The sequence below is a fragment of the Athene cunicularia genome, assembly GCF_003259725.1.
Source record: "Athene cunicularia isolate RWA chromosome 5 unlocalized genomic scaffold, athCun1 chr5_part1, whole genome shotgun sequence".
Classification (NCBI taxonomy): domain Eukaryota; kingdom Metazoa; phylum Chordata; class Aves; order Strigiformes; family Strigidae; genus Athene; species Athene cunicularia.
The window spans coordinates 36,549,093-36,571,743 of NW_020799101.1; the positions used below are offsets into that span (position 1 = coordinate 36,549,093).

At 38.2% G+C, this 22,651-nt stretch overlaps 1 protein-coding gene across 5 annotated transcripts in view; it reads left to right on the top strand.

Moving 5' to 3' along the window:
• Nucleotides 1–22,651, top strand: part of RAD51B (RAD51 paralog B) — a 451,378-nt gene that overhangs the window by 158,335 nt on the left and 270,392 nt on the right. The gene's annotated exons all lie outside the window — the stretch shown is intronic.

Below are 22,651 nucleotides of genomic sequence, written 5' to 3' on the forward strand. Positions count from 1 at the left end.
AAGTATAAAATGAATTGACATGTATTCTGCATGGCTGTAAAAGAAACAATGCACTGATTTATTGTGATCTGAGATCATCTTCTGAATTTCTGATTATTTAGCCCAATCCTCAAAAAAGTTGCTGGGCTACAGCTGACTAGTGTGTAATCTGGAGAGGAGAGGAAGGGAGGAAAAAGGAGGAGATCAAAAAGGTGAAGTCACGCTTCTTGAATGTTACTTCATCTACAAGGTCAGAATCGTCCAAGTTGGATCTGGAATCTGATCAAAATCTGAGTCTCCTCAAACTATGAGGGAAATGGTGATCTAAGATTCCCTTTCAAGCAAACAGGCTTGGATACCTGAAGGAGAGTTTTAAGGTCTGAATTCAGAAATTGAAACCTGATTTCAAATCTGAAATTAGAAATACACCTTAAATGTTAGGAAAGTTAACTTCTCCCTTTTAGTTGGTGTATCTCTTATTATCAAATAGTGCAACAAGTTAGTAATAATAAATGCAATCATCCCCTCTGTGTTCCAGATTGTTTGAGCTGTGCTGAAGTGGGCTATGAATACAGGTAATTTTGTCAAAAAAAATGCATGTATAAGTATATGGTATATTTTGTTCATGCTCCATGGAGGAAAAATTGCTGCCTATAGTGATGAGTAAACAGCTGTCAGTTGTTTATTGAAATTATCTCTGTACAAGATTATTTTCTTTGTTTTCCTGACTGGTTAATTACCCTTATTTGTAAGGGAATGGACAACCTTTGTGGAAAACTTTGATTAGGTGATAATATTTTCTTCTATCCGGTCATCAATTCATTCTGCTGTGTCTTTGTTGAAGCTTAGATGTAAATGTTGTTTTCATTTTCATAATCTAGGCAGCACAACAGACTTCTGGCTGGGCATATACAACGTTTAAAAGGTACTGCAGTGTTTTTTTGTGTTTTGGGGTTTTTTTAGGTAGGTATTTTTGTTTGAGTGTACTGGTAGCTGAGGCATCAAAACTAATAATGAATAATGCTGTAGGTAGGGATTTAGGTATTCAGCCAGTATGTTTCTTCTAGCTTCCTGTTACTCTCCTCTGGTTTCAAAGGATAGGATTCTTTAGTGACTGTGTACGGTGAATAAATCATCTGGTCGAAGAATGGTAAAGGTCTGAAGCATACACAAACTAGTTCTAGTTCCAGTTTAAAATAAATTTGTAACTCTGTAAATAGCCAGTGTAAACAAATTAAAGGAGATACAATGTGAATCGTTGCTTTCTGAATGTACAGCAGAGAACATGACAAGATAATAAAAATTCCGATTAAAGAAATGTTACAATATAAGTATATTATTATCATATGGTCTTGGGTACTGTGTTGGGGATATCTCATTGCTGCTAGACTCTCAGCAGATGATTGTGGTCATGTTTGTTTTCCAGACCTAAGGGTTTGTGTTTCTGATAAATGTACATCTTTTCTCAAACTACATAAATTGGTAGTATTAGGAACAACAGAAGAGTAGGAATTCCTTCATTTATTAATGTATGCAGTAGACTCTTTAGGGGATGGCTTTCTCAGGTAGGGTTGCATTTCAGAGGTGAATCAAGAGTTGATGAAGGTTATGTATCAAGGTGTGAAAAAATGGAAGGGACTCTAATAACATTTTATGGATCATATGATAGTTTCTTGTTTGTGTACTGTGGTAGGGTCTAAGAGTCCTAAGCACTAAGATATGAATATTGGTAAGTTGTCACCCCCCAGAATTTTTCCGTTTAATTAAAAGTTAACACAGCATATCTTAGACACAGTGTTAAAAATTATGATAAAGTTAATAAATAACAACAAAAGTAATGACAGCATTGTTGTTCGAATTCGGCTTCTCTAATACTTATAGTAAATATACACACATCTTCATGTTATCTGTCATTTTTCTGGCAGAAAATTTTCACTTAGCTGACATATAGACTAGTGACTGAATTAACGTCACAGTTCAGTGTATGAATATACTTTCTGAATGTGTGACCAACCATGGGATACCATCAATGCTCAGGAGTTACTCCCAGTTTCATTAAATTGCATCCTTTCCAGATTCTAGAATGAGTTGTTCAAAGCCCTTAGATCTTAGTTTCTCTCTGTATGTGGTCCATATCTACTTCATTTTGTGATTAATGTGTTATTCTGCACCCCTGCTTTATGCATATAAACGGATTCTTCTCTGCCCTTTCCTGTGCATCAAGCCTGAGCCTTGCGAGAGCAGGAAGAGGCTAGCCTGGGAGCTACTGCCTTGATCTTGCAGGATTTATAGGTCATTGGCCTGCAGATTTGTGGCAAAAGCTTTGTGTGTCTTTTTTTAAAATGCACCAGGGAGCAATACCAATGTCATCCGAGGGGAGAATACATTCCAGGGAATGTGTTAAAGTATCAGTACTAATATATTCAACAGAATTGTATGCTAAGGTATATAGCATGGAAAATACTGACTTTCCTGCATGTTTGTATGGTGACAGTGATGGTGACTGTGGTTTAAAACAGTTAAACAGTGCCTTGGGATGACACCTTTTATAAATTGAAATAAATAAAAATCCACTAAAAGTAGGGTGCTGTCAATTCTCCCACTTTAGTTACGTGCTGTACAGCCAAACATTTATTCTGGATGGGGGAGGCTGATGAAGGCATAAAGGCATAGATGCAAGACCAGTTCAATGTCCTGTTATTTTTCAGTGTTAGAGCTTTATTATTCAGTGTGCTGGTGAACTGATTTATGAAGAGACTGAATACCTGTGAAAATTGAATGGCATACAAACTACAGTATGTGAAAAAAAAATGCTAGTAACACAACAGAGCTTTTAATGGCACTTCAATAGCAAGAAAATGTAAATCCATTTAATGTAATAAAACAATATAAAAAGCATTAAAGGTATCAAATATGATATTGACCTTGAATACTATGGCTGACATAAGTAATTTGATAATGATGAGTCTTTGTAAATGTCTTAGTAGGCCTGTATTCTATAAGGGGACCTTCTCATCACAGCAAATGTAGCAGTCGGTTGCTGGAGGCAGTAAAGCTGAGCTAAACTAGATAAGCCTGTGGGATGTCTAACATCAAATATCCCCTGTACAATTAAAGCTTCACAAGATTTTGAGATAAGCTGTGGTCAAATATCCCTGGAATTTAACACAAACAGTGACAACACTTACCTTCGTGCCAGAAGTTCATGGAAGTCTTTGTGCACACTGATACACTTCTTTCATTTGTCTCCCACACAGTGACTTGCAAAAGGGTGTATATTTGATCACTAGTACTATTTCCTTCATCATCACAAATCTGAATCTACAGCAGATTCATGGCCACAGATAGCTTTCATCATCCCTGATAACTGCAGTATGAAGCTCTGTGCTTAGTGGTATGGGAACCTGGAACATACCTTTGTGGAGAGTGGTTCATGATCTTTAGGTCACATAGGGGCCCCTGCTCTGCAGAGGTCAGTTAAATTAAAGGAGTGCAATGGTAGCCCTGGCCATAAGGTAATGGATCACTAGCACCTCTAAGCTTTCTGTTTTATGCAGGTAAAGCAGGTCTTTCCCTTAAGTAGTTAAAATAATTAAGGTGAAGAAAACAAAGTCTGGCTCTCCAATATTTGTAACAAATGTCTTTCTGAACTTCTAGAGTACAACTTTCTTTCTATTAACACAGGTCTGGCAGACCTTAAGCACATAATGCAAATTGATAGCTTTTAAGTGTAATTGTTGTTCTCTCTGATGTGCTAACTGGCAAAATTGGAACCATTTACAGTTTCCACATTCATAGTATTTTGGTTGGAGTGAGCATACTTCCTTTAGGAAATAAGTGCTGCTCCACCTAAGGTTCTGGGGACACAACTGTATGCAAGAGTATAAAATGAAGATTATAGCAATTTTTAGACTTTATTTCTTTTTTAAGAACGATTTCTTTTTTAAAAAACAATCCCACAGCAAAAAAATCTCTACCTGATTTCATATGTTCTATTAAGAACATGTGCTAAAGAAGTACTCTTCAGTGTATTTCACTCTTCATGAACTTTAAAACCTTTTTTTAATAGAGAGTATAAAAAAACCAAAGACAATTCAGTCTCAATCATGTGACTTGCACAAAGTTTGTAAGAGCAATGATGGTAGTATTTAGAAAATACATTCCAACATATGTGCCTCAGTATTTAAGGGTTAAGATCTTCCCTGAATATTTAAACTACATAACTGCAATTCAGGTGAAGTACCTTACTCTGGGAGAGAGGAATTTGTCAAGCCTACTCTAAAGACATTGATTTGGTAGTTTGCACATTTTTTGCATTTTCATTTTGTAAAAAGTTGGCTGATGGATGCATATATTGTTTCTCTACCTTCATTGTAGTCCTCCATATTATCATGCAGCAAGACCCCTGGGTTGGAAGCAGAGACTGTGGCTGGGATTTGTCAGTAAGTTTCTGGCTATTCTGGAGAACGAAATGGAGTCTGCACTTTCTTGGCATCCTGATTCCTTCTGAGCAACTGCAGAGGTCCTTCCAGTTCTGCTGGAGATATTTGCAGGTTTGTGTCTTTGAGTCAGGATTTATCCCACACTTACTACATTCCTCTAAACTTCTGAGAGATGTACTTACAGCCCTGTCTGAGCTCTATCTTACTGACAATTATCTGGCTGTAATAATATCACTTGCTGTGTCTTAGAAGTGCTCAAAGGTTGTCATGATATTCTGTCCTTTCAGACAAATGCTACAGATGTAGGTAGGACCTGTGGCTTAGCTACTGTTTTGGCTGAGTTGGGAAAAACTAGTGTGGAGTTATTGTACTTAAGGGATAAGGGATGATAACATTGTGGAGGTAAAGACACCTAGCATTAAAAAGAAGACAGTCCAAAAGAAGACAGGAAGGCAAATCAAAATGGAAGTGGATGACCCTCTATAACCCTGCAAATTGAAGAACACTGAGAAAGACTGAATGGACTTTGGGGAGTGGTGAGGAAATTAGTGATTTGTACACAAATATATCTTAGTTTTCCATACAGCAGCTCTCAGTGCCTGTGTTCTCAGTACTGATGACCAAGTACTTGCCTTTTTTCTCACCTTCCAGGAAGTGTAATTTTGCAGAACTGCCATGTCCTGGTCATACAGGTAGAGATTCCACAAACTCCACTGTTTGATAATAATTACAAAAATATGATTACTCTGTCCTTCACCCATTTTAACAGTTAAGGAACCAAAGATGTAGAGAACAATATTTGTTTAGAGCATGTGCTGACTGAAAACCAAAATCAGAGAAACATGACAACAGGTGAAAGTGTTGCCAGTGAGAGAATTGTTTTTGACTGGAGAATAATGATTTACATAAGTATGTAGCAGTTGTTGGCACAATTCTTTAATGTCTGTTATAAGTAATACGAGTAAATATAAAATATAAGTAATATTGTCAATAAGGCACTCTTCCCCCCCCCGCCAAATTAACTAATATTCTTCTGTATAGAGTAGGTCTTTGAGATTTTCTTTGTGTTTTGCATATTACTAGTTGTAGTAGGCTTCTATCAGCAAAGAATAGAACTCAGTAAAGGAAGCTTTTTAAAATTTTTTCCTCTATGGATGGATGTTCTGATGTGAATAGAGCTGAGTTGATTGATTGATTTCAAATTCTTTTCCCATTGATGACAAAAAATAATAATCTCTATTGAGTTATCTTGTAAGAAAGTTTTCTCCTTTGTGGCATTTCTTAATAAGAACTTGAAGTAGTCCTATATAATGTCAGGAACTGGTGCGTGTTTAGTGCAAACATTCCACTTTTCATCAAATACTAGCTTTTTATCTTTGCACTAGGAATTACCTGCATTAGTAGTGAGATAACATGTTATTAATGAAAATGTGATATCCAGCATTAATAAAGAAAAAGGAAAGTTGTTTTCCTTCTGTGTGTTGTCTGAGCCCTTTCTTCTTTTTTGTAGCCTTCAGTCTGGTATCATGATGTTTTTTATTTTGGGCCTCAGGTTCAAATAAACCCACGTGCATACTGCTTGTTGTATATCAGGGTTGTCTGGGTGTGTTGAGTTTACATGGCAAGGTTTTGGTAGCTGGGACGAGCTGCAGGGGTAACCTCTCCAAGTAGAGACCAGGGGCTGCCCATGTGTCAGCTAATTAATATGATCTGTAGCATACACAGAACTTGAAAGAGAGTCCAAAAGTCTTCTCCTTTGCTGGTAGATACAGTTTGCTAAACGGTTCCATAGGTGTCATTTACATGCTTTAATGCTGTCCACGTAGAGGATAACATCTACCACTGCTATAGCATTCTGTTTTTTCCTCAGTGTTCAGGGTGTAGCTGCATACTTTATTTCCTACAAACAATGTGATGTCTGCTCTGAAGATTGGTTGTGTCTTAATGAGATTTTACTTAAGGCTGTATGATCTGTATGTTTCATAAACAGTTGTCTTCTCATGGTACTCAACTGGAACAGAATATTTTTGTCACTGTTTTAGAAAAAGAAACAGATAAGATATATGTAAGGCAGGTAAGATACTAATTTTGGAAAATTTGTGAACCTTGTTTTGAAGTACCTTTGACCTCTTTGATTTGACTTGGTGTGGAATGTGTTATGCTTCTGACAAACTATAACCACAGGGTCTGAAGTCAAGCAGTTAGTTGAATGAGGAGCAAAAATTTGCAGATACTCAAAGTTTGGTCCAAACAACTTTCAACAACAGATTTGAGGAACAAAAATAATAATTTCTCATTTACTAGGAACTAAGTCAGAAATTCCAGTTAAATTCTTCTGTTTTTTCATTTTACTCAGCTGGTCTGCAGGTGTAGAGGATTTTTGGCCAAGGTTTCAGTACTTGGAGACTACAGTCATTACTAAAACTCCTGGGCACACATTTCTGTTGAAATGCAGCTGATGTCATGGAAAAACAGGACCTTCGTGGTAACCCCTAACAACCAGAAGTATAGTAAACAGTAAATGTTACCTCCACCAAGATAACTTGATTTTAAAGAGACTTGTTAGGATGGTGCCTGTGTGCCAAGAAATAAAAACTTTTACTGATTTAACTACAGTTTCCTAAAAGCACAAGCCTGCTGCTGGGGTTTAGCCATGATTTTGATATGCCTAATAAAACCAGAAATAGTTCTGTTTAAATCTTCAAATACCCAGAATTTACTGTTCTTTCCACCACCTAACGGTTTTATGATCTTTCACATCAGAAATCAGTGATGGTATGTTAGTTACAAGGGAAGTAGCACTGTAATTTTCATGATTTGAAAAACACAGTTTCTTTCCAAGGTATATTTTCCCTCTAATTAAATGAGTGAACTGATTTTTTTTTTTTTCCTTGTAGAGTTGTGCAGAAATGTAGAGCTGTACAATTCTGGTTTTTGATTGGGCTTTTTTTGTTTTGTTTTTGAAAAGTCCAGTCTCAGCTTCAAGCTGTGCATACTGTTTTGCTTTCATAGGGTTACTTAATGACTTCCGAGACAATGTAGAGGTTTGTCATCCAGGGGTGTTCATTCCCTTACATGACTTGTGTTGTTTCTTTTTTTTCTCTGTTGATAGAAATACAGATACCATACCTGCGAAAGGCCCACCACTTCAACCTTGCAATATAAAGCTTTACTTTCCTTTGTCAGCAGGAATAGGGGAGAAGGTTGAACAGTCTAACATACAGCCACACATTGTCTTTTTGAGAACGCTAGTATAGCTCCTAGCACACTTTTTATGACCAAGTTGACCATTAGATACTGTGTATGTTTGGTATTCTGTGGCTTAAATTTTGAGGTGGTTGTCAGTTGTTTTGTGCTTCTAAAGGACAAACGTACCTATCTATAATACTGCTGTCATTAAAAGATACTTTTGGAAGGATAGAACTATGCTTTTTTGCTGGCATCTCTTTAAGCCATGCTTTTCTTGGGCTTAGAATGAGGACCTATAAACCAACTTCCTGTACAGTGACAGTAGAACAAGCTTTATTACTTCATACTTCAAAAACTTAATTTGCCATAGACTTGTCATCCCTTAAGATAACTGCAAATTAGGCTGTAGAAAAAGTAGCTAGCTGAAACATTTGGAAAATATATAACTATTGTACCTTGTACCTAGGACATGAACTTGTCTGTGGAATATTAGAAGAATTGAGGGGTTTCTTCTGTAGTTCCCTGTGAGTTTCTTTGTTTCCACTCAAGTGTCCAGCTTTTTCCCTTTTTTTTTTTTTTTTTGAGAGAGAGGTAGTATATATTGAGGTGTTATTGTGCATCCACTGATATCTTAAGCTGACTCAGAAAACTGACATAATGTTTACCAACATTTATCCAGTAAAATCATGGGAGTTGATCAGTGGTCTATGATGAAGTCAAAATACTACTGATTTAGTGATCTGATACCTTGAGTCTACCCATCATCTTGGAAGAAAATGTTCTACATTCCACTGCAGAGCTGTGGGCCTCCTCTTTTTGCTATATTTTAAATATCTGTTTCCACTTGTGACTAATTAAAATGTCTGTTGCTAATTGTTGTGACTTACCAGAACATGATGAAATCCATTCTGTAACTTCTGTGTGTTTTTGTCACTGCTGGGTGTTCTCATACCTTATAGTAACATCATTTCCCCTGCTTTCCCTGTTGGAATTTAAAGCACAATGATTTTTGAAATTAAGAAAACCTGTATAATCTTTATAATATTTATGGTCAGGGAAAGGAGGATGGGAGGACCCGATTTTGGTAAATTTGATTTCTTTTACATAGTAGCTGTTCAGAAGTTAGAAATACTAGAAATAGGCCTAATATTATTGAGCAGACTACAAGCAGGACAGTGAAATGCTATAAATAAACTGAAACCCACATGAGTTTCAAAGAGCAGTTTTTCTTTGCATAATTAAAATGTCAAAATTAATTGCTATTTTATTCTTTAATGTTGTAAACTCCACACCATGCTGACCTTTCCTCTCCCACTTGCATGGGCCTGAGGTGTAGCATCATGTTCAGTTTTGGATCAGAGACAAATGTATGATCTCAAAGAGAGAAAGAGAAGCATGGTTTAAATCTTCTGGTCATCTTAAAAACATTCTTCTGTTAAACAACTGGGGTGAAGGAGAGCAGAGAGTCCAGGAGAAAGCCTAAGAGTCAGCTTGACTTTCGAAAGGGTTTCTCTTAATCTTAACTGTGGCAGATGTGAAATTGAAGGTCCTTACTGAACATTTTTTTTCTGAAGTTCAGACACTTTATGGGCCTGAAAGCCTTTGGGATTTTCTGGGTAATATATCCTTACCATTTTTGCTTGCTTACATACCTGTAAAGATCTACATGTTCATCTGTATAATAATTAAATTGGTTACCAGTGGCTATAAAACTTACAAAAGCCCCTAAACCTCTTGATTTAGAGACGTGGGAGCTGTACTGAAAACACTTGTCTTAACTATGACAGGTTTGAAAATATCTGCAAGTGGACAGCAGTTACCACGAAAAAATATGAAAATAGAAAACAATGAAAATAGAGCAAGCTAGCCTCAGCTCGCCTGACCAGGTCTTGCCAAAGCCTCTACAAAACAATTGTTTCATTCAGTAAAATTCGTTCAGTAAAGTTTGGAGTGTGGAAGGGGCATGTTGTGTGGATGTTCCGGAGTTATGTTCTACTGGAGCACCGTTTTGCTGAAGTGGTCTTTTCTGACCAGGGTGTGACTCCTCTGTGGAATCTTGCCAGCCTGTGCTCGTATTGGAAAGCACACACATTTTAAAGGTTACTGAAAAGAGATACATAGATCTACAAGGATCAACTCCACTACAATTCCCTCATCACCTTCCCCAAAAATCATTGCTGACAAAATGTCTGTTTTCCCTGTTAAGAGCATGGATATCCTTCCCCTCTCCCCCCGCCACTCCCCACCCCAAGTTCAGAGGAAGCTGAGCTGGTTCTAAAATACAATTTTAAATACTTAAATTCGTTTGATGTGCAGAATCAAAGTATGGCAGAAGCCTTGTGAGAATATTTCACATATGTTTTTCTCATTTCCTCCTTATTTTACCAAATTATAAAATTTGCTTTTGTCTTTTTGTAAGGAGCTGAGGGACTGCTGCTTACAAAAGAATGGAGTTTTTTTCAGACATACATTATCCAGAGGCAAAATAAACTGGAGTGGGTCAGAAATTTGAGCAGTTTATATTTTTCTTGATTTTTGTCTCGCTTAATAAAAAGTACTCCTTAAAAATAACAGATTGCTATGGGTGTTGGAAACTGATCTGTCCTCAATAGTGAGAATAACTATCACTTATATTAAAAATTAGGTCAGTTGGTTCCAGCAGATCTTATATTTTCTCAAAATTGGGAGCTGGTTATCACTATGCTCTGATGTACCCAGTGCTTTATGGAAAATAAACTGTTCTACCCCAATATAGCTTTAAACGAAGCCTGTTGTTTACACATTTGTGAAAATTTTTCTTATTTAATCAATTTACAGAGGTTCTGACAAGGAAATTCCCAAAATAAGATATTTAAAAGCTTTACTAAATTGGTCTTTGGAAGGATGGTGCAGCAGTCTGTGACTGCCAGTTGCTTTCTGCAGTATTAAATAAGTGGTGTAATAGACTTAGTGATTGTGGACTAATGGTTGTGAGACTTCTCTTAGCACTACATTTACATTGCCCTTCTCTGTAAATCATCTCTTGGGTCTTTGCTATACTTCTAAGTAGCACAAGATTGCAAGTCTTAAGCATTCAGAAGCTGAGGCAGGAACCTTAAAAAATAATAATTGCTGAAAAGCAATTTTAAAACCGTTGGCTTATTCTCATGGTTTTTATATTGCCATCTTTTTGTGGGGTTTTTAGGTATTCGTGTTTTCCATCTTCTACTTGTGCATTTGAGGTAAAAAATGCTGAAAGTTACAGTCCTTATGTTATTAGTGTTATGATTAAATCAGGATTCAGTTGTCAAGAAAAGTGTCAAGCCTCAAAGGCTGAAGTTTATCCATGAAAGAATCACACTTCTGTAGAATTTGAGCTTAGATTTCTGGCAGTGGTTATGTAATCGGTAGTTTTCTTATGCTGCCTGAAGTGTTTCTTTTCTGATTCCAGTGTAGGTCCCTTCCATCTTTGCGCTGTTTTAACCTGTAATTGTAGTTGCCAGAATCTCAGTACTTCATGTTCCTTTTCTGAAATGTTAGTTGCTTTTGTCTGAAATGATTGAAATCTTGTCCTTTCTGGACTTTTGTATTTCTAGCCTCTTGCAGTTGTCCTTTTACCTTTTTATCTTTTTATCTTTTTATCTTTTTTCTTTTAGCATGTCACTTGGAGTATTTTTCTCCTTACTGTCTCTAGCATTTTCTGAGAAGTCCTGATAGCTTGATCCTTGATTTCGTTTCCCTTCTCTGGATATTTCTTCAATTTCTATTCCTGTACAGGCAATGGCAAGATCTTCCACTTTTCCTAAGACTTATCCTCTTTGTCCAGAGTAAAGTTACAGCCTTTCTTGATGATATTTTGCAAGCTAATTTCTGGGTTAAAAAGTTCAAAAGGTTTCCTGTCTTCTCAGTCTTCAGTCATCCATCCATCTTTAGCTGCTAAGGACAAACCCCTTGTTCTTCTTGTTTGGATCTAGCTGCACCTTTGTTAGAGACTTTTTCACAAATCTTCATTATTCCACATGCATGTGAGTCTCACAGTTATTTTTTTCTGCACAATTAATCTAAAACACTGCCAAGAAAAACCCCTATTGCCTAAAGAGCTCCTTTGCCATGACACCTGCTAATTGCATAGTACAGTCCAGCTGTAGACAGATTTTGACCATGTCTACTGCTTGCTTTGTGTTCATCTGTCTTCTACTTAAGAATTGAAGCACGCACTTTTGAGGTAACTCTGGCTTTGCTGTATATTTGTGCAGCACTTAACACAGTGATATCCTGTACCATGAACAGGATTTCTTGTTATTGAGGTGATAAAAACAATAGATAACAGTAAGTAAATGTATTGCACAGAAGGCTAGAGTTGGGGTGGGATACAAGGAGCCTCCAGTACAGTCCACATGCATGCTCTAGAGAGGCAAAAAGAAAAGCAGGGTGGATGTCCCTGTAGCATTTTCCTTACGGATTGGTGGACTACCCATTAAAAGTATGAGTAACTTCACAAAGAGCAGATGAATAATTAATAAATGATGCCTAAATGGAGGACACACCTGATAAGAGCTCTTGCAGTGGTGATGCTGACTTGATGAATAGTGAATGACCTGAACATTCTTCTCACACTATACACTTTTAGCACACAGAAAATTGGACCATGCGCCATCTCTTAGTCAGTATAAAATGAGAGATAAGATCAAGTAATGAGATTCTGAATGAGATCAAATTTTAAACATCCCAAGAGTCAATGAGTTTATGGTCCTATCATTTTAGGCTGAATACACCTTTGGATGTACATTTCACAGTCCAGATTGCATCCTGAGGACAATGTGAAGGTGACAGTAGTGACTGGAGACCGGTTTGCAGTAGTATTTGTACGAGCAGGTTTCTGATGTGATAGTTAAATTGTTTGCAGATCTGTTATGTACCTTCCAGCCATTCTAATTTTGTTACTGGTAAACACTGACCAAAGCTCCCATGTTCATTTGTCAGAATTATGGCTGCTTCCATGTTACCAATAAATAAAATATAGCACTCCTTTAGATTTCCTTGCACAGGGCCAGATACAGTATTTCAGACACATATTGTATTTCTCTTGGGTAAATTAGAAGAAGTAAACAAAACTGGCAGATCAACTTCATATGTTCCATGGTTAAGTGTTAGATTAACACTGCAAAATCTGAATGAATTACATGTCATGTTAATTTCTATATGGTAAACATTTTATTTGTTGGTTTAGGATGCTTCTTAAGTCCTTCAAGCAGTTTGGGTAGCAGCTTTCTTTCTGGTCAACTTTTGGAGCAAAACTATTATTTGAAAAGTACCACCAGCATTTAGGCAGAGTGTGTGTGTATGTGAGCTGACGGACTTTAAAATGCAGGTGATGCATCTTGGTCTTTAGCATTTCTGCTCTGATTGGTGTTATAGGGACAGCCTCAGGGTGAAAAAGTTGTGAGGCTGCCATTGCAGTCATCAGCTTTTGCCATAAGGGAGTGTATGTACTCGAGAGAGATCTCGAGGTGCTGGAGCGAGTGCAGAGGAGGGCAGTGAAGCTGGGGAAGGGCCTGGAGAATAAACCCTATGAGGAGCGATTGAAGGAGCTGGGACTGTTCAGTTTGAGGAGAAGGCTGAGGGGAGACCTCATCACTCTCTACAGCTACCTGAAAGGACACTGTAGAGAGGTTGGTGCTGGTCTCTTCTCACAGGTGATTAGGGATAGAACAAGAGGGAATGGCTTTAAACTGTGACAGGGGAGGTTTAGACTGGACATTAGGAAAAAATTTTTCACAGGAAGAGTGGTCAGACAGTGGAATAGGCTGCCTGGGGGGGTGGTGGAGTCACCATCCCTGGGTGTGTTTAAGGGTCATTTGGATGTGGTGTTGGGGGATATGGTGTAGGGGAGAACTTTGTAGAGTAGGGCTGATGGTTGGACTCGATGATCCCAAGGGTCTTTTCCAACCTGAATGATTCTGTGATTCTGTAATTATCAAGCAGATCTGTAATCCGAAGTGTGTAGGAAGCTGACGCTGTAGTTGGCTGTGCTGCCCATATTCTGCTCCAGCATCCCTGAGCATGTGCATGTGTGTTAGGGGGCTGCTGTAAAGCATGTTGCAAATAAAGATAATACCCCACCCCATTCTATCTGAGTTTTCCTGGCTCATGGCAGGTGCCTTCTACATACTCCTTTCTGTAAAGTCTTTGATGTTTATCACTAGGATGTTTCTCTTAAATTTCTATTAGGTCAGACAAAGGTCAAAGTGCCCTGCCTGAAAACCTGGTGTACACACCTCTGGCAGTTTAATAAAAGACTAGTGTTGTGCTGTGACAGTTTGTTCTTGCTTTGTTATGTGACAGGCCAGGTAAACTGAAATGCATACTTGTTTTGTCACTTGAATTAATTTCTGTGCACAATATTTCTGAGTAGGCATGTTGTTCTTCCTCATTCCAGAGGCTATTTATATGTTTTGCTTACTAGCAGTCAGGATATTATTAATGACAGTTGTGAACATGACTACAGTCAGAACTGCTGCTTCAGTGCCTCATAAAACTGAGTAACTATTATGGGATTGCTTTAGACTTCCAACACCACAAGTTCTGCAAGTAATGTTTTCTGAATTCACAATGAATGAATGAGTGTTCTCAGATATAACAAATATCTGGTGAGATTTTATCTGAATGTTATTGAGTAGTTCTAGGAACATACATAGAACTATTTCTGAATCTGTATCATGGTGATTGAAGGGAATTATAACTCAAATCTCAAGCGGAGAGAAGGCCAGTGCTTAAGATATGTATCAGTATCTTCTGAATGGATATTACCAAAACTGTGTAAGATCTTGTAACTAAGGAATGAATGAAGGCAACTGTGACTTAAAATGTCTGATTTACACTGACTACCTATAGCAGACTGATTTAAATTAGAAAATCATGTTGTGTTTGTTGGGGAGCAGATGGCTTAATTCTTCATTTGACTGCTGTGGGTCCTAAAAAAGGAATGACAGTAACTTTTCACACGAAAACTCTAATCACTGCAAAGTACTGAGCATAGGACTGCCAAACTCAATGTCTGTGCATACAACACTGCATAAGAGGTCTTAGGTTACAGCGAACTTTCTGTCCTTTTAGTGAAGATTTGGGTATTGGTCATCGCTAGAAGCAAGACCACAGATTAGGTGGTCAGTGGCCTCAGTTATCCTGTTTCCATGGTGATGAAGGTCATGAAGAAATACTAGTCAGCCAAGAAAGCCCAAAGTTGTCACTGCCTTACAGGTCAAATTCTGGTATGCATCTGTTTTTTATTTGACTTCCTGAGCATCTGTGTTATCTTCAATATGCAGTTTGGAAGCTGGAGTTTAGATGATGCAAGGCAGGAGGTTTTAATTTTTTGTGGGTTTTGCTTCTTTTTAAAACCAAGAACAATTATATTTCAAGTTTAGATCCTCTTGCCTGCATTGTTTGCTGGGGACTGAATAGAATGTTGCTACATACCAGCAGAGGAATTCACATCAAACAACATTCATTTTCAAGCTCTTCACACAGAATTGTGTGGGCTGGAAGGGACTGCTTGAGATCATCTAGTCCAACCCCATACTTTTACTCCATCATCCAAACATTAAGCTATGAATAGATTGATGTGGGCCAAATATATTAGAGTCAGTGCTGTATGCTTTTTCTTTACACCAGGCTTTTCAACAGACACACAGTAAAAGACGCTATAATTGTAAAAATCACAAGAGTTTTTAGAAATTATTTTTTGAGGTGAATCACATCTACTTGAGCAGGGTTTTATTTGACATACTTTCCCAAATATGCTTAGATTGATTTAAGAAAAAACCAAGATGTGACAAGCGGCTAATACAAAGCATTTTGTACAGTGAATTTGATGTTCACAAGGCCCTTTTTTCCTGCTGAATTGTGACAGCATATCAGAGTTTTTACATGTGCAAAACCCTCATATTTCTGTCCTGGGTTCTTTGCTGGTGAGCCTCAGTCTGTATCTGCTTTGTTAAATACCTTTCTCTTACAATACTGGTCCAAAACATGCTTTAGGAGATCAATGACATAACTTGGATGTAAGTTTTATTTTAATATTGAAGTTTCCAGCACCCTTTTATCCATGCTGACTCCTTTCTTTTGAATTTGAAATTCTCAGCAGCAATCTTGGGAAACCTCAGTTTGCCCAGTTGAGTATATGCATCATGAATGCTTTTCCTGCAGCGTGGTGATGTATTAGATGCGTCACTTTTGGCTTGTGCGCAGGGTTAGCTTACAGTCTTTGGTCATCAGGTTAAGTAGAGACCTTACAGATTTTTGGAATTGAAGCCTTTTACTGGAGAGGATTTTTCAGTCCACCATTTGCTGTAAATCTCTTTGTAGTTGTGTTATTTGTCACTGGTTGGCAACCTGACAGCTGACACGAAGGAGGACCTGGTAATGCAAAACCGCAGGGGAAGTGACTGCTCCTTTTGACCAATTTAGAAACTACACCCAAACACAAACACTTGCAGTCAAGCAAAAAGCTGCTTCTATGGAAGTAAAGGCAAAAGTACATGGATGTGTCTTAAGCAGTAGTGCTCTCTCCCACTCCCTGACTAGATAATTTGTTGCTGGTGAAAGATACGGGTTTTTGGTTTGCCTACAGACTTCTTCCTCCAGTACGTTTCGGTAGGTAGATGGAGTTTAAACAGTGTGCAGTACTTTCACCCTTGCATTTAGGCTAACTGGAATTAACTGCTGGAGATTTTGCTGCTTTATTGCAGACTGCTTAAGATTGCAGACATGATTCCTGGTCCGTTGGGAGAGAATAAGAGAATACTTGATTTACACATAAGGAGTGATCATTCACCAGCTGGACTGACAAATCCAACTGCAATGTTGTTAGTGATCAGTATAGGCAATACAATTGCAAGAAAGCATGTAAAGGAAAGAAGTCTGCATTATAATCAGGCAGCTTCTAAGATAGCATTACAACTAATGTTCAAAGATTAACCACAGACTGTGTGCCAGCAGTTGATCACTTCCTGTGATAGTTTATGTTTTAATGTGTGTTAAACAATACCAAAAGCAGTGGTTTCCACCACAAGAACACTGTGAACTCTTAGACTTTCTTACAGGCCATACAAAAGAATCAAACTTAACATTTTGTTTTAATGGTGGTTCCTGGCACTGGTTGCCAAATGCTGCTAACTTCCAGACCGTAGTTTGGAATCAACACTACAGAGTGTGGAAAAATGTTACAAAGATAGTGAGTCTAAGTCTCATATGGAAAGAAGAAAACAAATACAGTCCTTGGAGTGTTTTAGAGAGAGATTCTGTGTGGTTGAAGAATATAGATATTACCAGAGGGCCAGATGCATCAGCCCCAGCTGCTCTGCTGATCTAGGTGCTGCCCTGGTCTTGCAAATTTGGCAGCTGTAAGACTATGCTGTGTAATTAGTTGCTTCCCTATATGCGAGTGAGCTGATCTGTTTCTCCAAGCCCAAGGAGGGCTCTGAAATACCCATTGCATTTGTTCTCTTTTGGGGTGAATGGAATGCTTTGGTAGAAACCCAGTGGAAGTGTCAGAGATGGTCCTCACCTTCATTGCCATCAATGTATGCTCATGGGGCTTTTTTCCTGCAGGTTGTGATTTCAGAATCTGATACAAGAAGCTTTTTCTTCCCTCCTGCCCTGCCTGATTCTCTTATGGAGTCTTCTAGGAAATGCATGGTGCTTTGCAGGATGGGTTGGCTTTACACCTCAAACCTTCCTATTCCTAGTTACCTGCTCTCAAAAAGGTGGATGAGAAGGGGAGAGGGTGTGCAAAATTACATGTGTGTTCATACCTACCCTTTTTTTAGAGCTGGGCTTGGGCTAAGATGAAGGGTTTGGGAGGTTTGAGACCTCATGGATGCTTCCTGGATTCTTTTCCCACCGTGTCATTTCCTTTCAGTGATGTTTGGTCCTTCAAGGCACCTGGGTGTGTTCATAGGTAGCCAGACTTGCGTTGTGAAGGAGAAATTAGACACTTAACCCTGGCAATAATTAACTCCCATAGCCTTGTTTGCTACCTCTTTGTCATGAGTTTATTGTTCTTTGTTTGCTCACTTCTAAGGAAATTCTTTTTGGCATTTTATCAGGTTTTTATGAATCTGACCAAGAGAAGAATTAAACCATGAGGCTCAGGTGCAGAGGAAGGGTTGGTTTCATTCTTTCTTTCCTTGGCAATTCACTTGTATAAACAAGTGTTGGGGATGGGTGGAGCTCAGCGGCAATGATAGTGGCATGGAAACATAATAAACAGACTTTACACAGTGTTTCTTGCTAAGACCTTGCTTGAGAAACCCCTAGTTGTGTCTTCCAGACCGATAACCTCCTTGTTCTCAGCAGGTTGAGGAGGACTGGGTGAATTGCTCTGCTCTTTGTGTAGTGTGTGCTAAGCCCTGCAAAAAGATAACTGGAATTATTCCCTGCCAATACTGACATGTCAGGGCAAATAACCACAACAAAGATAAGCCTGGCTATTTAACTGTTGTGTTCCCTGACAGAAAATGGTGGAAGCCATCATATTGAATGCTTATCGTTAAAAAGAGTGTCTTTTCCAAGGCAACTTTTTAACTTGGGCCTCTTGCTTTTTATGTTGAAAGAACTCAAACAAATGAATTCATGACAATCCTTGATTAGGACTAAACTGTGATATATGAAAGCTTTGCTTGTGTTTTGCTTCATTTCTATCTTTGTTCCCCAAGACTCCCTAACTGTTTCCTTAGGCCTCTTTTTCTGTCTAGGTAAGATTAAGATGCTCATTAGGCTTCCTATGTAAATCACTGATAACCGAGACTCAAGGCCTTCAGTGGACACTTGGACAGTTCCTGGAATGTGCAAACTAAGATAGGAGGGACTCAAACAAAAGGATACAGAGACCCTGTAATGAGGAGGATGATTTGTGCTGATTGAGGAGGAAGACACCTGGGCTTTACTTCACAGCGCATGCTCTGGAAAGGTCAACCAGCAAACACTGTGAGGAAGACTGCTTACTTCTTCCCTCGACCACGGAAGACCCCCAACAGAACTTAGGACACATGCTCAAAGGGTGTCAACTTATGTAAATGGATTCTGAGAACTCCTTATGATAAGACATCCCTTCCCAGGAAATCTAACGAATATGTATGATTTTTATGGATGTAAACCCCCTTACTAACTCGGGGGAGCCCTTATGGTGGAGAATCCCCAGGGACCCCAGTGCTGCTAATAAAGAATACCTGCTTAACAGTAACAAACTTTACTGTTGAGTCAATTTCTTTGTTTCAGTGTCTTCTTTGTGTACACACAGCGCTTTGCAAAACACTGGTGCCTGCTTAGCAAAGCATTGCTTGCCAGCTAATGAAAAGGAGCAATTCACAGCTGTTGAGGGATACTTAAGTGTATGAGAGTGAGGCTTGATCTTTGTGATAAAAAAATGTCATCTATGTCTAGCTCTTTTGTGTACACAATAATACTTTTTTGGGCTATTTTGACTTGGGGACTTGCGTCTGTGTTGAAGCACTCCAAATTGACTTTCCTATACAGTCAAGTTCTCCTTATGTAATGCTGCGTGTGCAGCAGTGAATTGCTTCTATGTAGTATTCCATAAAAACGTTTCAGGAGAACTCAGATCTAATTAGGCTGTGGTTTCAAGGAACAAAGTGAGCTGATGTATTAGTCCTTTCACCTAGCACTTTTCTCCTGTGACTTATGTTGCTCTAGTTTCTGTGTTCACTGTACCCAGAAAAGAAAGAAAAAAAAAAAATCCCTGGGCAGTTTTCTCATGTTCTCCCTTTGCACTTGCTTTGGGGCTTATCTGGTGGTCTGCTGAGCCATTGTATGTACTAACCCAGAAAAAAGGACATGTAACAAAACAAATAGGTGACTTTCTGCAGGGTTAGCATGCTGAAATGGCTCAGTGCAGGGATCAGTGAACAGAGAAGTTAATACCAGCAAGTGGAAACACTTGAGTAGGAATCATGGGAGGAAGACATCCAGCATTTAGAGCACCTGCAAAATTGAAATTGGTGTGCCTGTTGATGCTGCTATCAAAGATGCTATTTTGAGATTTCATTTTGCTGTGTGAACTTAGTGGACCTACTGAAACTGCAGTCTAGCAGTGTATCCTGTTTTGCAATGCATATTACTCCAGATGGTATCTTATTGATGTCTTGCATAATACTATTTTAATTTCATTCTTGCTGACGTTTTTCAGACACTGTCAGAGAATTTGGATGACTTGCAGTAGTAACCTTCAAGATGAATAAATCCACCCAACTTATTCTACTGGAGAAAAGATAATACTGACTTGCTTTTAATCCAACTAGTTACCTTTTTTTGTTTCTGCACTTGTCTTATACTTGTGTCTCCTTTCACATTAGTGTATACTGTTTAGGTTTATGTTATGTTCCCCAGCAAATGGGGTATTTGGCTTCTGAAATTTCCTAAAATGAAACCTGAATGAAAGGACTCACATTCTTGTCGTTGATTTGAGATGATAGCAGGTGATCTGACTGGAACGTTTGTTAGTACAGTACATGTTGTAGGATTCTTACGGTAATGATCAGTGGACTAATTGTTTTCTGTGATGTTTTCTCCGTTGAGATGGGAGAAGTGATTTTGGAGCTTTAAAGTGCTTGTCTTATTATAAAAGTCAGATTAATTTTTTTTCAAAATTTTGTTTTCTAACGTATTCTCATACTGTACCTGTAAAGAGGGAATGTTGTTCTGAATATAAATTTGAGCTAACTGAAGAAGGGCTTGCCAGAAAGGTTTTTTGGATTTGTACTAACTACACTAGTTGGTCTAATAAAACCAGAATTGCTGTTTTCCACAAACTCTTGTTTGAAGTATTGGTGAAAGGTGAACATTTTCTTTTATTCATGCATTTGACTTAACATGTTGAGAGGTGAACATAGCTTTTGAGTCTGGGTTTAAAAATAAATCAAAAAAGCAAACCACCTCCAAACTGAACTTTGAACTTGGAATTAGATCTATGGACTTTAATGTATCTATTTAAGCTTCTTGCTAAACTGCAGTCATGAGACCTATCTACAGGTAGTTCTGGTATTTGTTGTGGTGCCAAATAAAAAGGTGGATTTTAGCTCCCTTCCCTGCTTTGTGCTTCACAGCCCCTTCAATGCCAGCCTAAGGGTTTATGGTGTCATGCAGTGAAGTAGTTCATTGAAATAATCCAGGCTAAAAATAACCTTCTGAAAAAATGTGGCATGAGACGATAATGAATAGCTGAAGGTAAGCAAGGTTGGCAGTTTTTCAAGCCTGCTTTGCTGCTGAAGCAGAAGTACCGTGTAACTGCCCCTACAGTGATCGTTCCCATGCATGAGCAGTGCTGAAATGGCTGTGGCAGTCTTGGTGGTGTCTTCAGCCAGTGCTTACTGGTGTCCTCTAAAATGTCACTTCTCTGATGCACTTCTCCCCTTCTGTGACCAGTTAGGTTGGTGCAACTGTTTCCGAGGCCACCTGTGAACTTGGTCAAGAAACATAAATGAATTTTAAAAAACTGTATAAAAAGGAAAAAAAAGCTGGGGTTAGCTTAAATTTTGACTGGTTCACTAGCTTGATATGCAGAGCTGCAGAAATAATGCTGATGTGAGCTGCTCAAGTTTGTCAATGCTGCCCAGGGAAAGATCTGTGGAAGCATTGCCTGAGCCAGTGAGGTGTTTGATAAACAAGAAGGTCCTAAATTGCTGGAAATGTAAGTTAAAACTTTCAGGTATTAAAAGCATACATGTTAGAAATGGCAGATTTGACTGTATTTCTGCCATTTACTGCATATAATTTAGAAAAGAAGATTTTCTGGCAGCCAAAATGCTGTACACCCAGTTTTACTTAAGAGTTAGGAGTCTAGTGTAAGCTCTTTGTTTAAGAATGTTTAAGCATGATGATGTGGACATACAGAGTAACTGCAAAATGTCCAGCAAATCACATCTTAATCTGTAATGCGCAGCTCAGGCTCTAATGTTTTGTATCCACATTCACTTCAGACTTTGTGCATACTGGACACAGGAAGAATGAGCAGTGAACTTTATAGATCAGAAACAAAAAGCCAACACGGACGTGGTAAAGAAGTTCAAGTCTTTCAATTGTTAGGGTAGAAAAACAGATTTTCACTTAAAACTCTCCATTCACATCTGAAAAGTAATTATTTCTAATAGATTTTTTTTTTTAGTAAAAAACATGTTTCCTTAAGTGCTGTAATTACTCTGCACTCAGCAAAAGTTCGGTATCCCATGGGAATGGGAGTTACTTGTCTTAATGTGTACCAAGACACACATGTGCCTGCTGCATTTGCTTGGAGTTTCGTGTGTTTGTAGCATCCTGCCTGAAACTGTGCTTTGGTGTTTATGACTGTAAATATGCAGAGCATTGGCTTCAGCTTTGTTACATGACCATTTCTATGAATTTATGCTTGTTTAAAATAATAAAGATTGACTCAACATATTACTCTGAAAGTTATTAATGGTTTGTCTGTAGGCCATTACATCATGAAGAAACCAAAGCATGCTTTGAGAACATTTACTTTTTTCTCTCAGTATTGCTGACATACAAAAGAGTGTACATAATATTTGGTAGCAGTACCAAACAAGAACAAACAGTAGAGGAGAAATGCAATACTGAGAAAAGCTTCAATTTTCTTTTTAATAGGAAAAAAGCTATTTGTATGTCAGAATACAGATTTTAGTAAAAATGAACGGTATTAGAATGAGGTAAAGCTGTGCATCAGAATTTCTTGAACTGCTCATAACCTATCAGTATTGCTGTTTTCTAGTATTTTTCTCTGTAATAATTATTTTTTGTGTGTGTCTGATTCTTGAATCAGTGTATGCCACCAAATACCTGTACTTAATACTTCATTTATATATTTGAATGTGCAGTGCCCAGTTGATGCACATAGGATGCATAAAATAGAAATGTTGATTCGATATTCATTGCTAAGTCTATTGCTTTTCCCAGGGCTTTTCACTCCCACATCAGCTCCTTCTACATCTAGGTTAGATAGGCACATGGTGGGATGGTGAATATAGGAGCTGCTTTTGCAGTTGGTATCT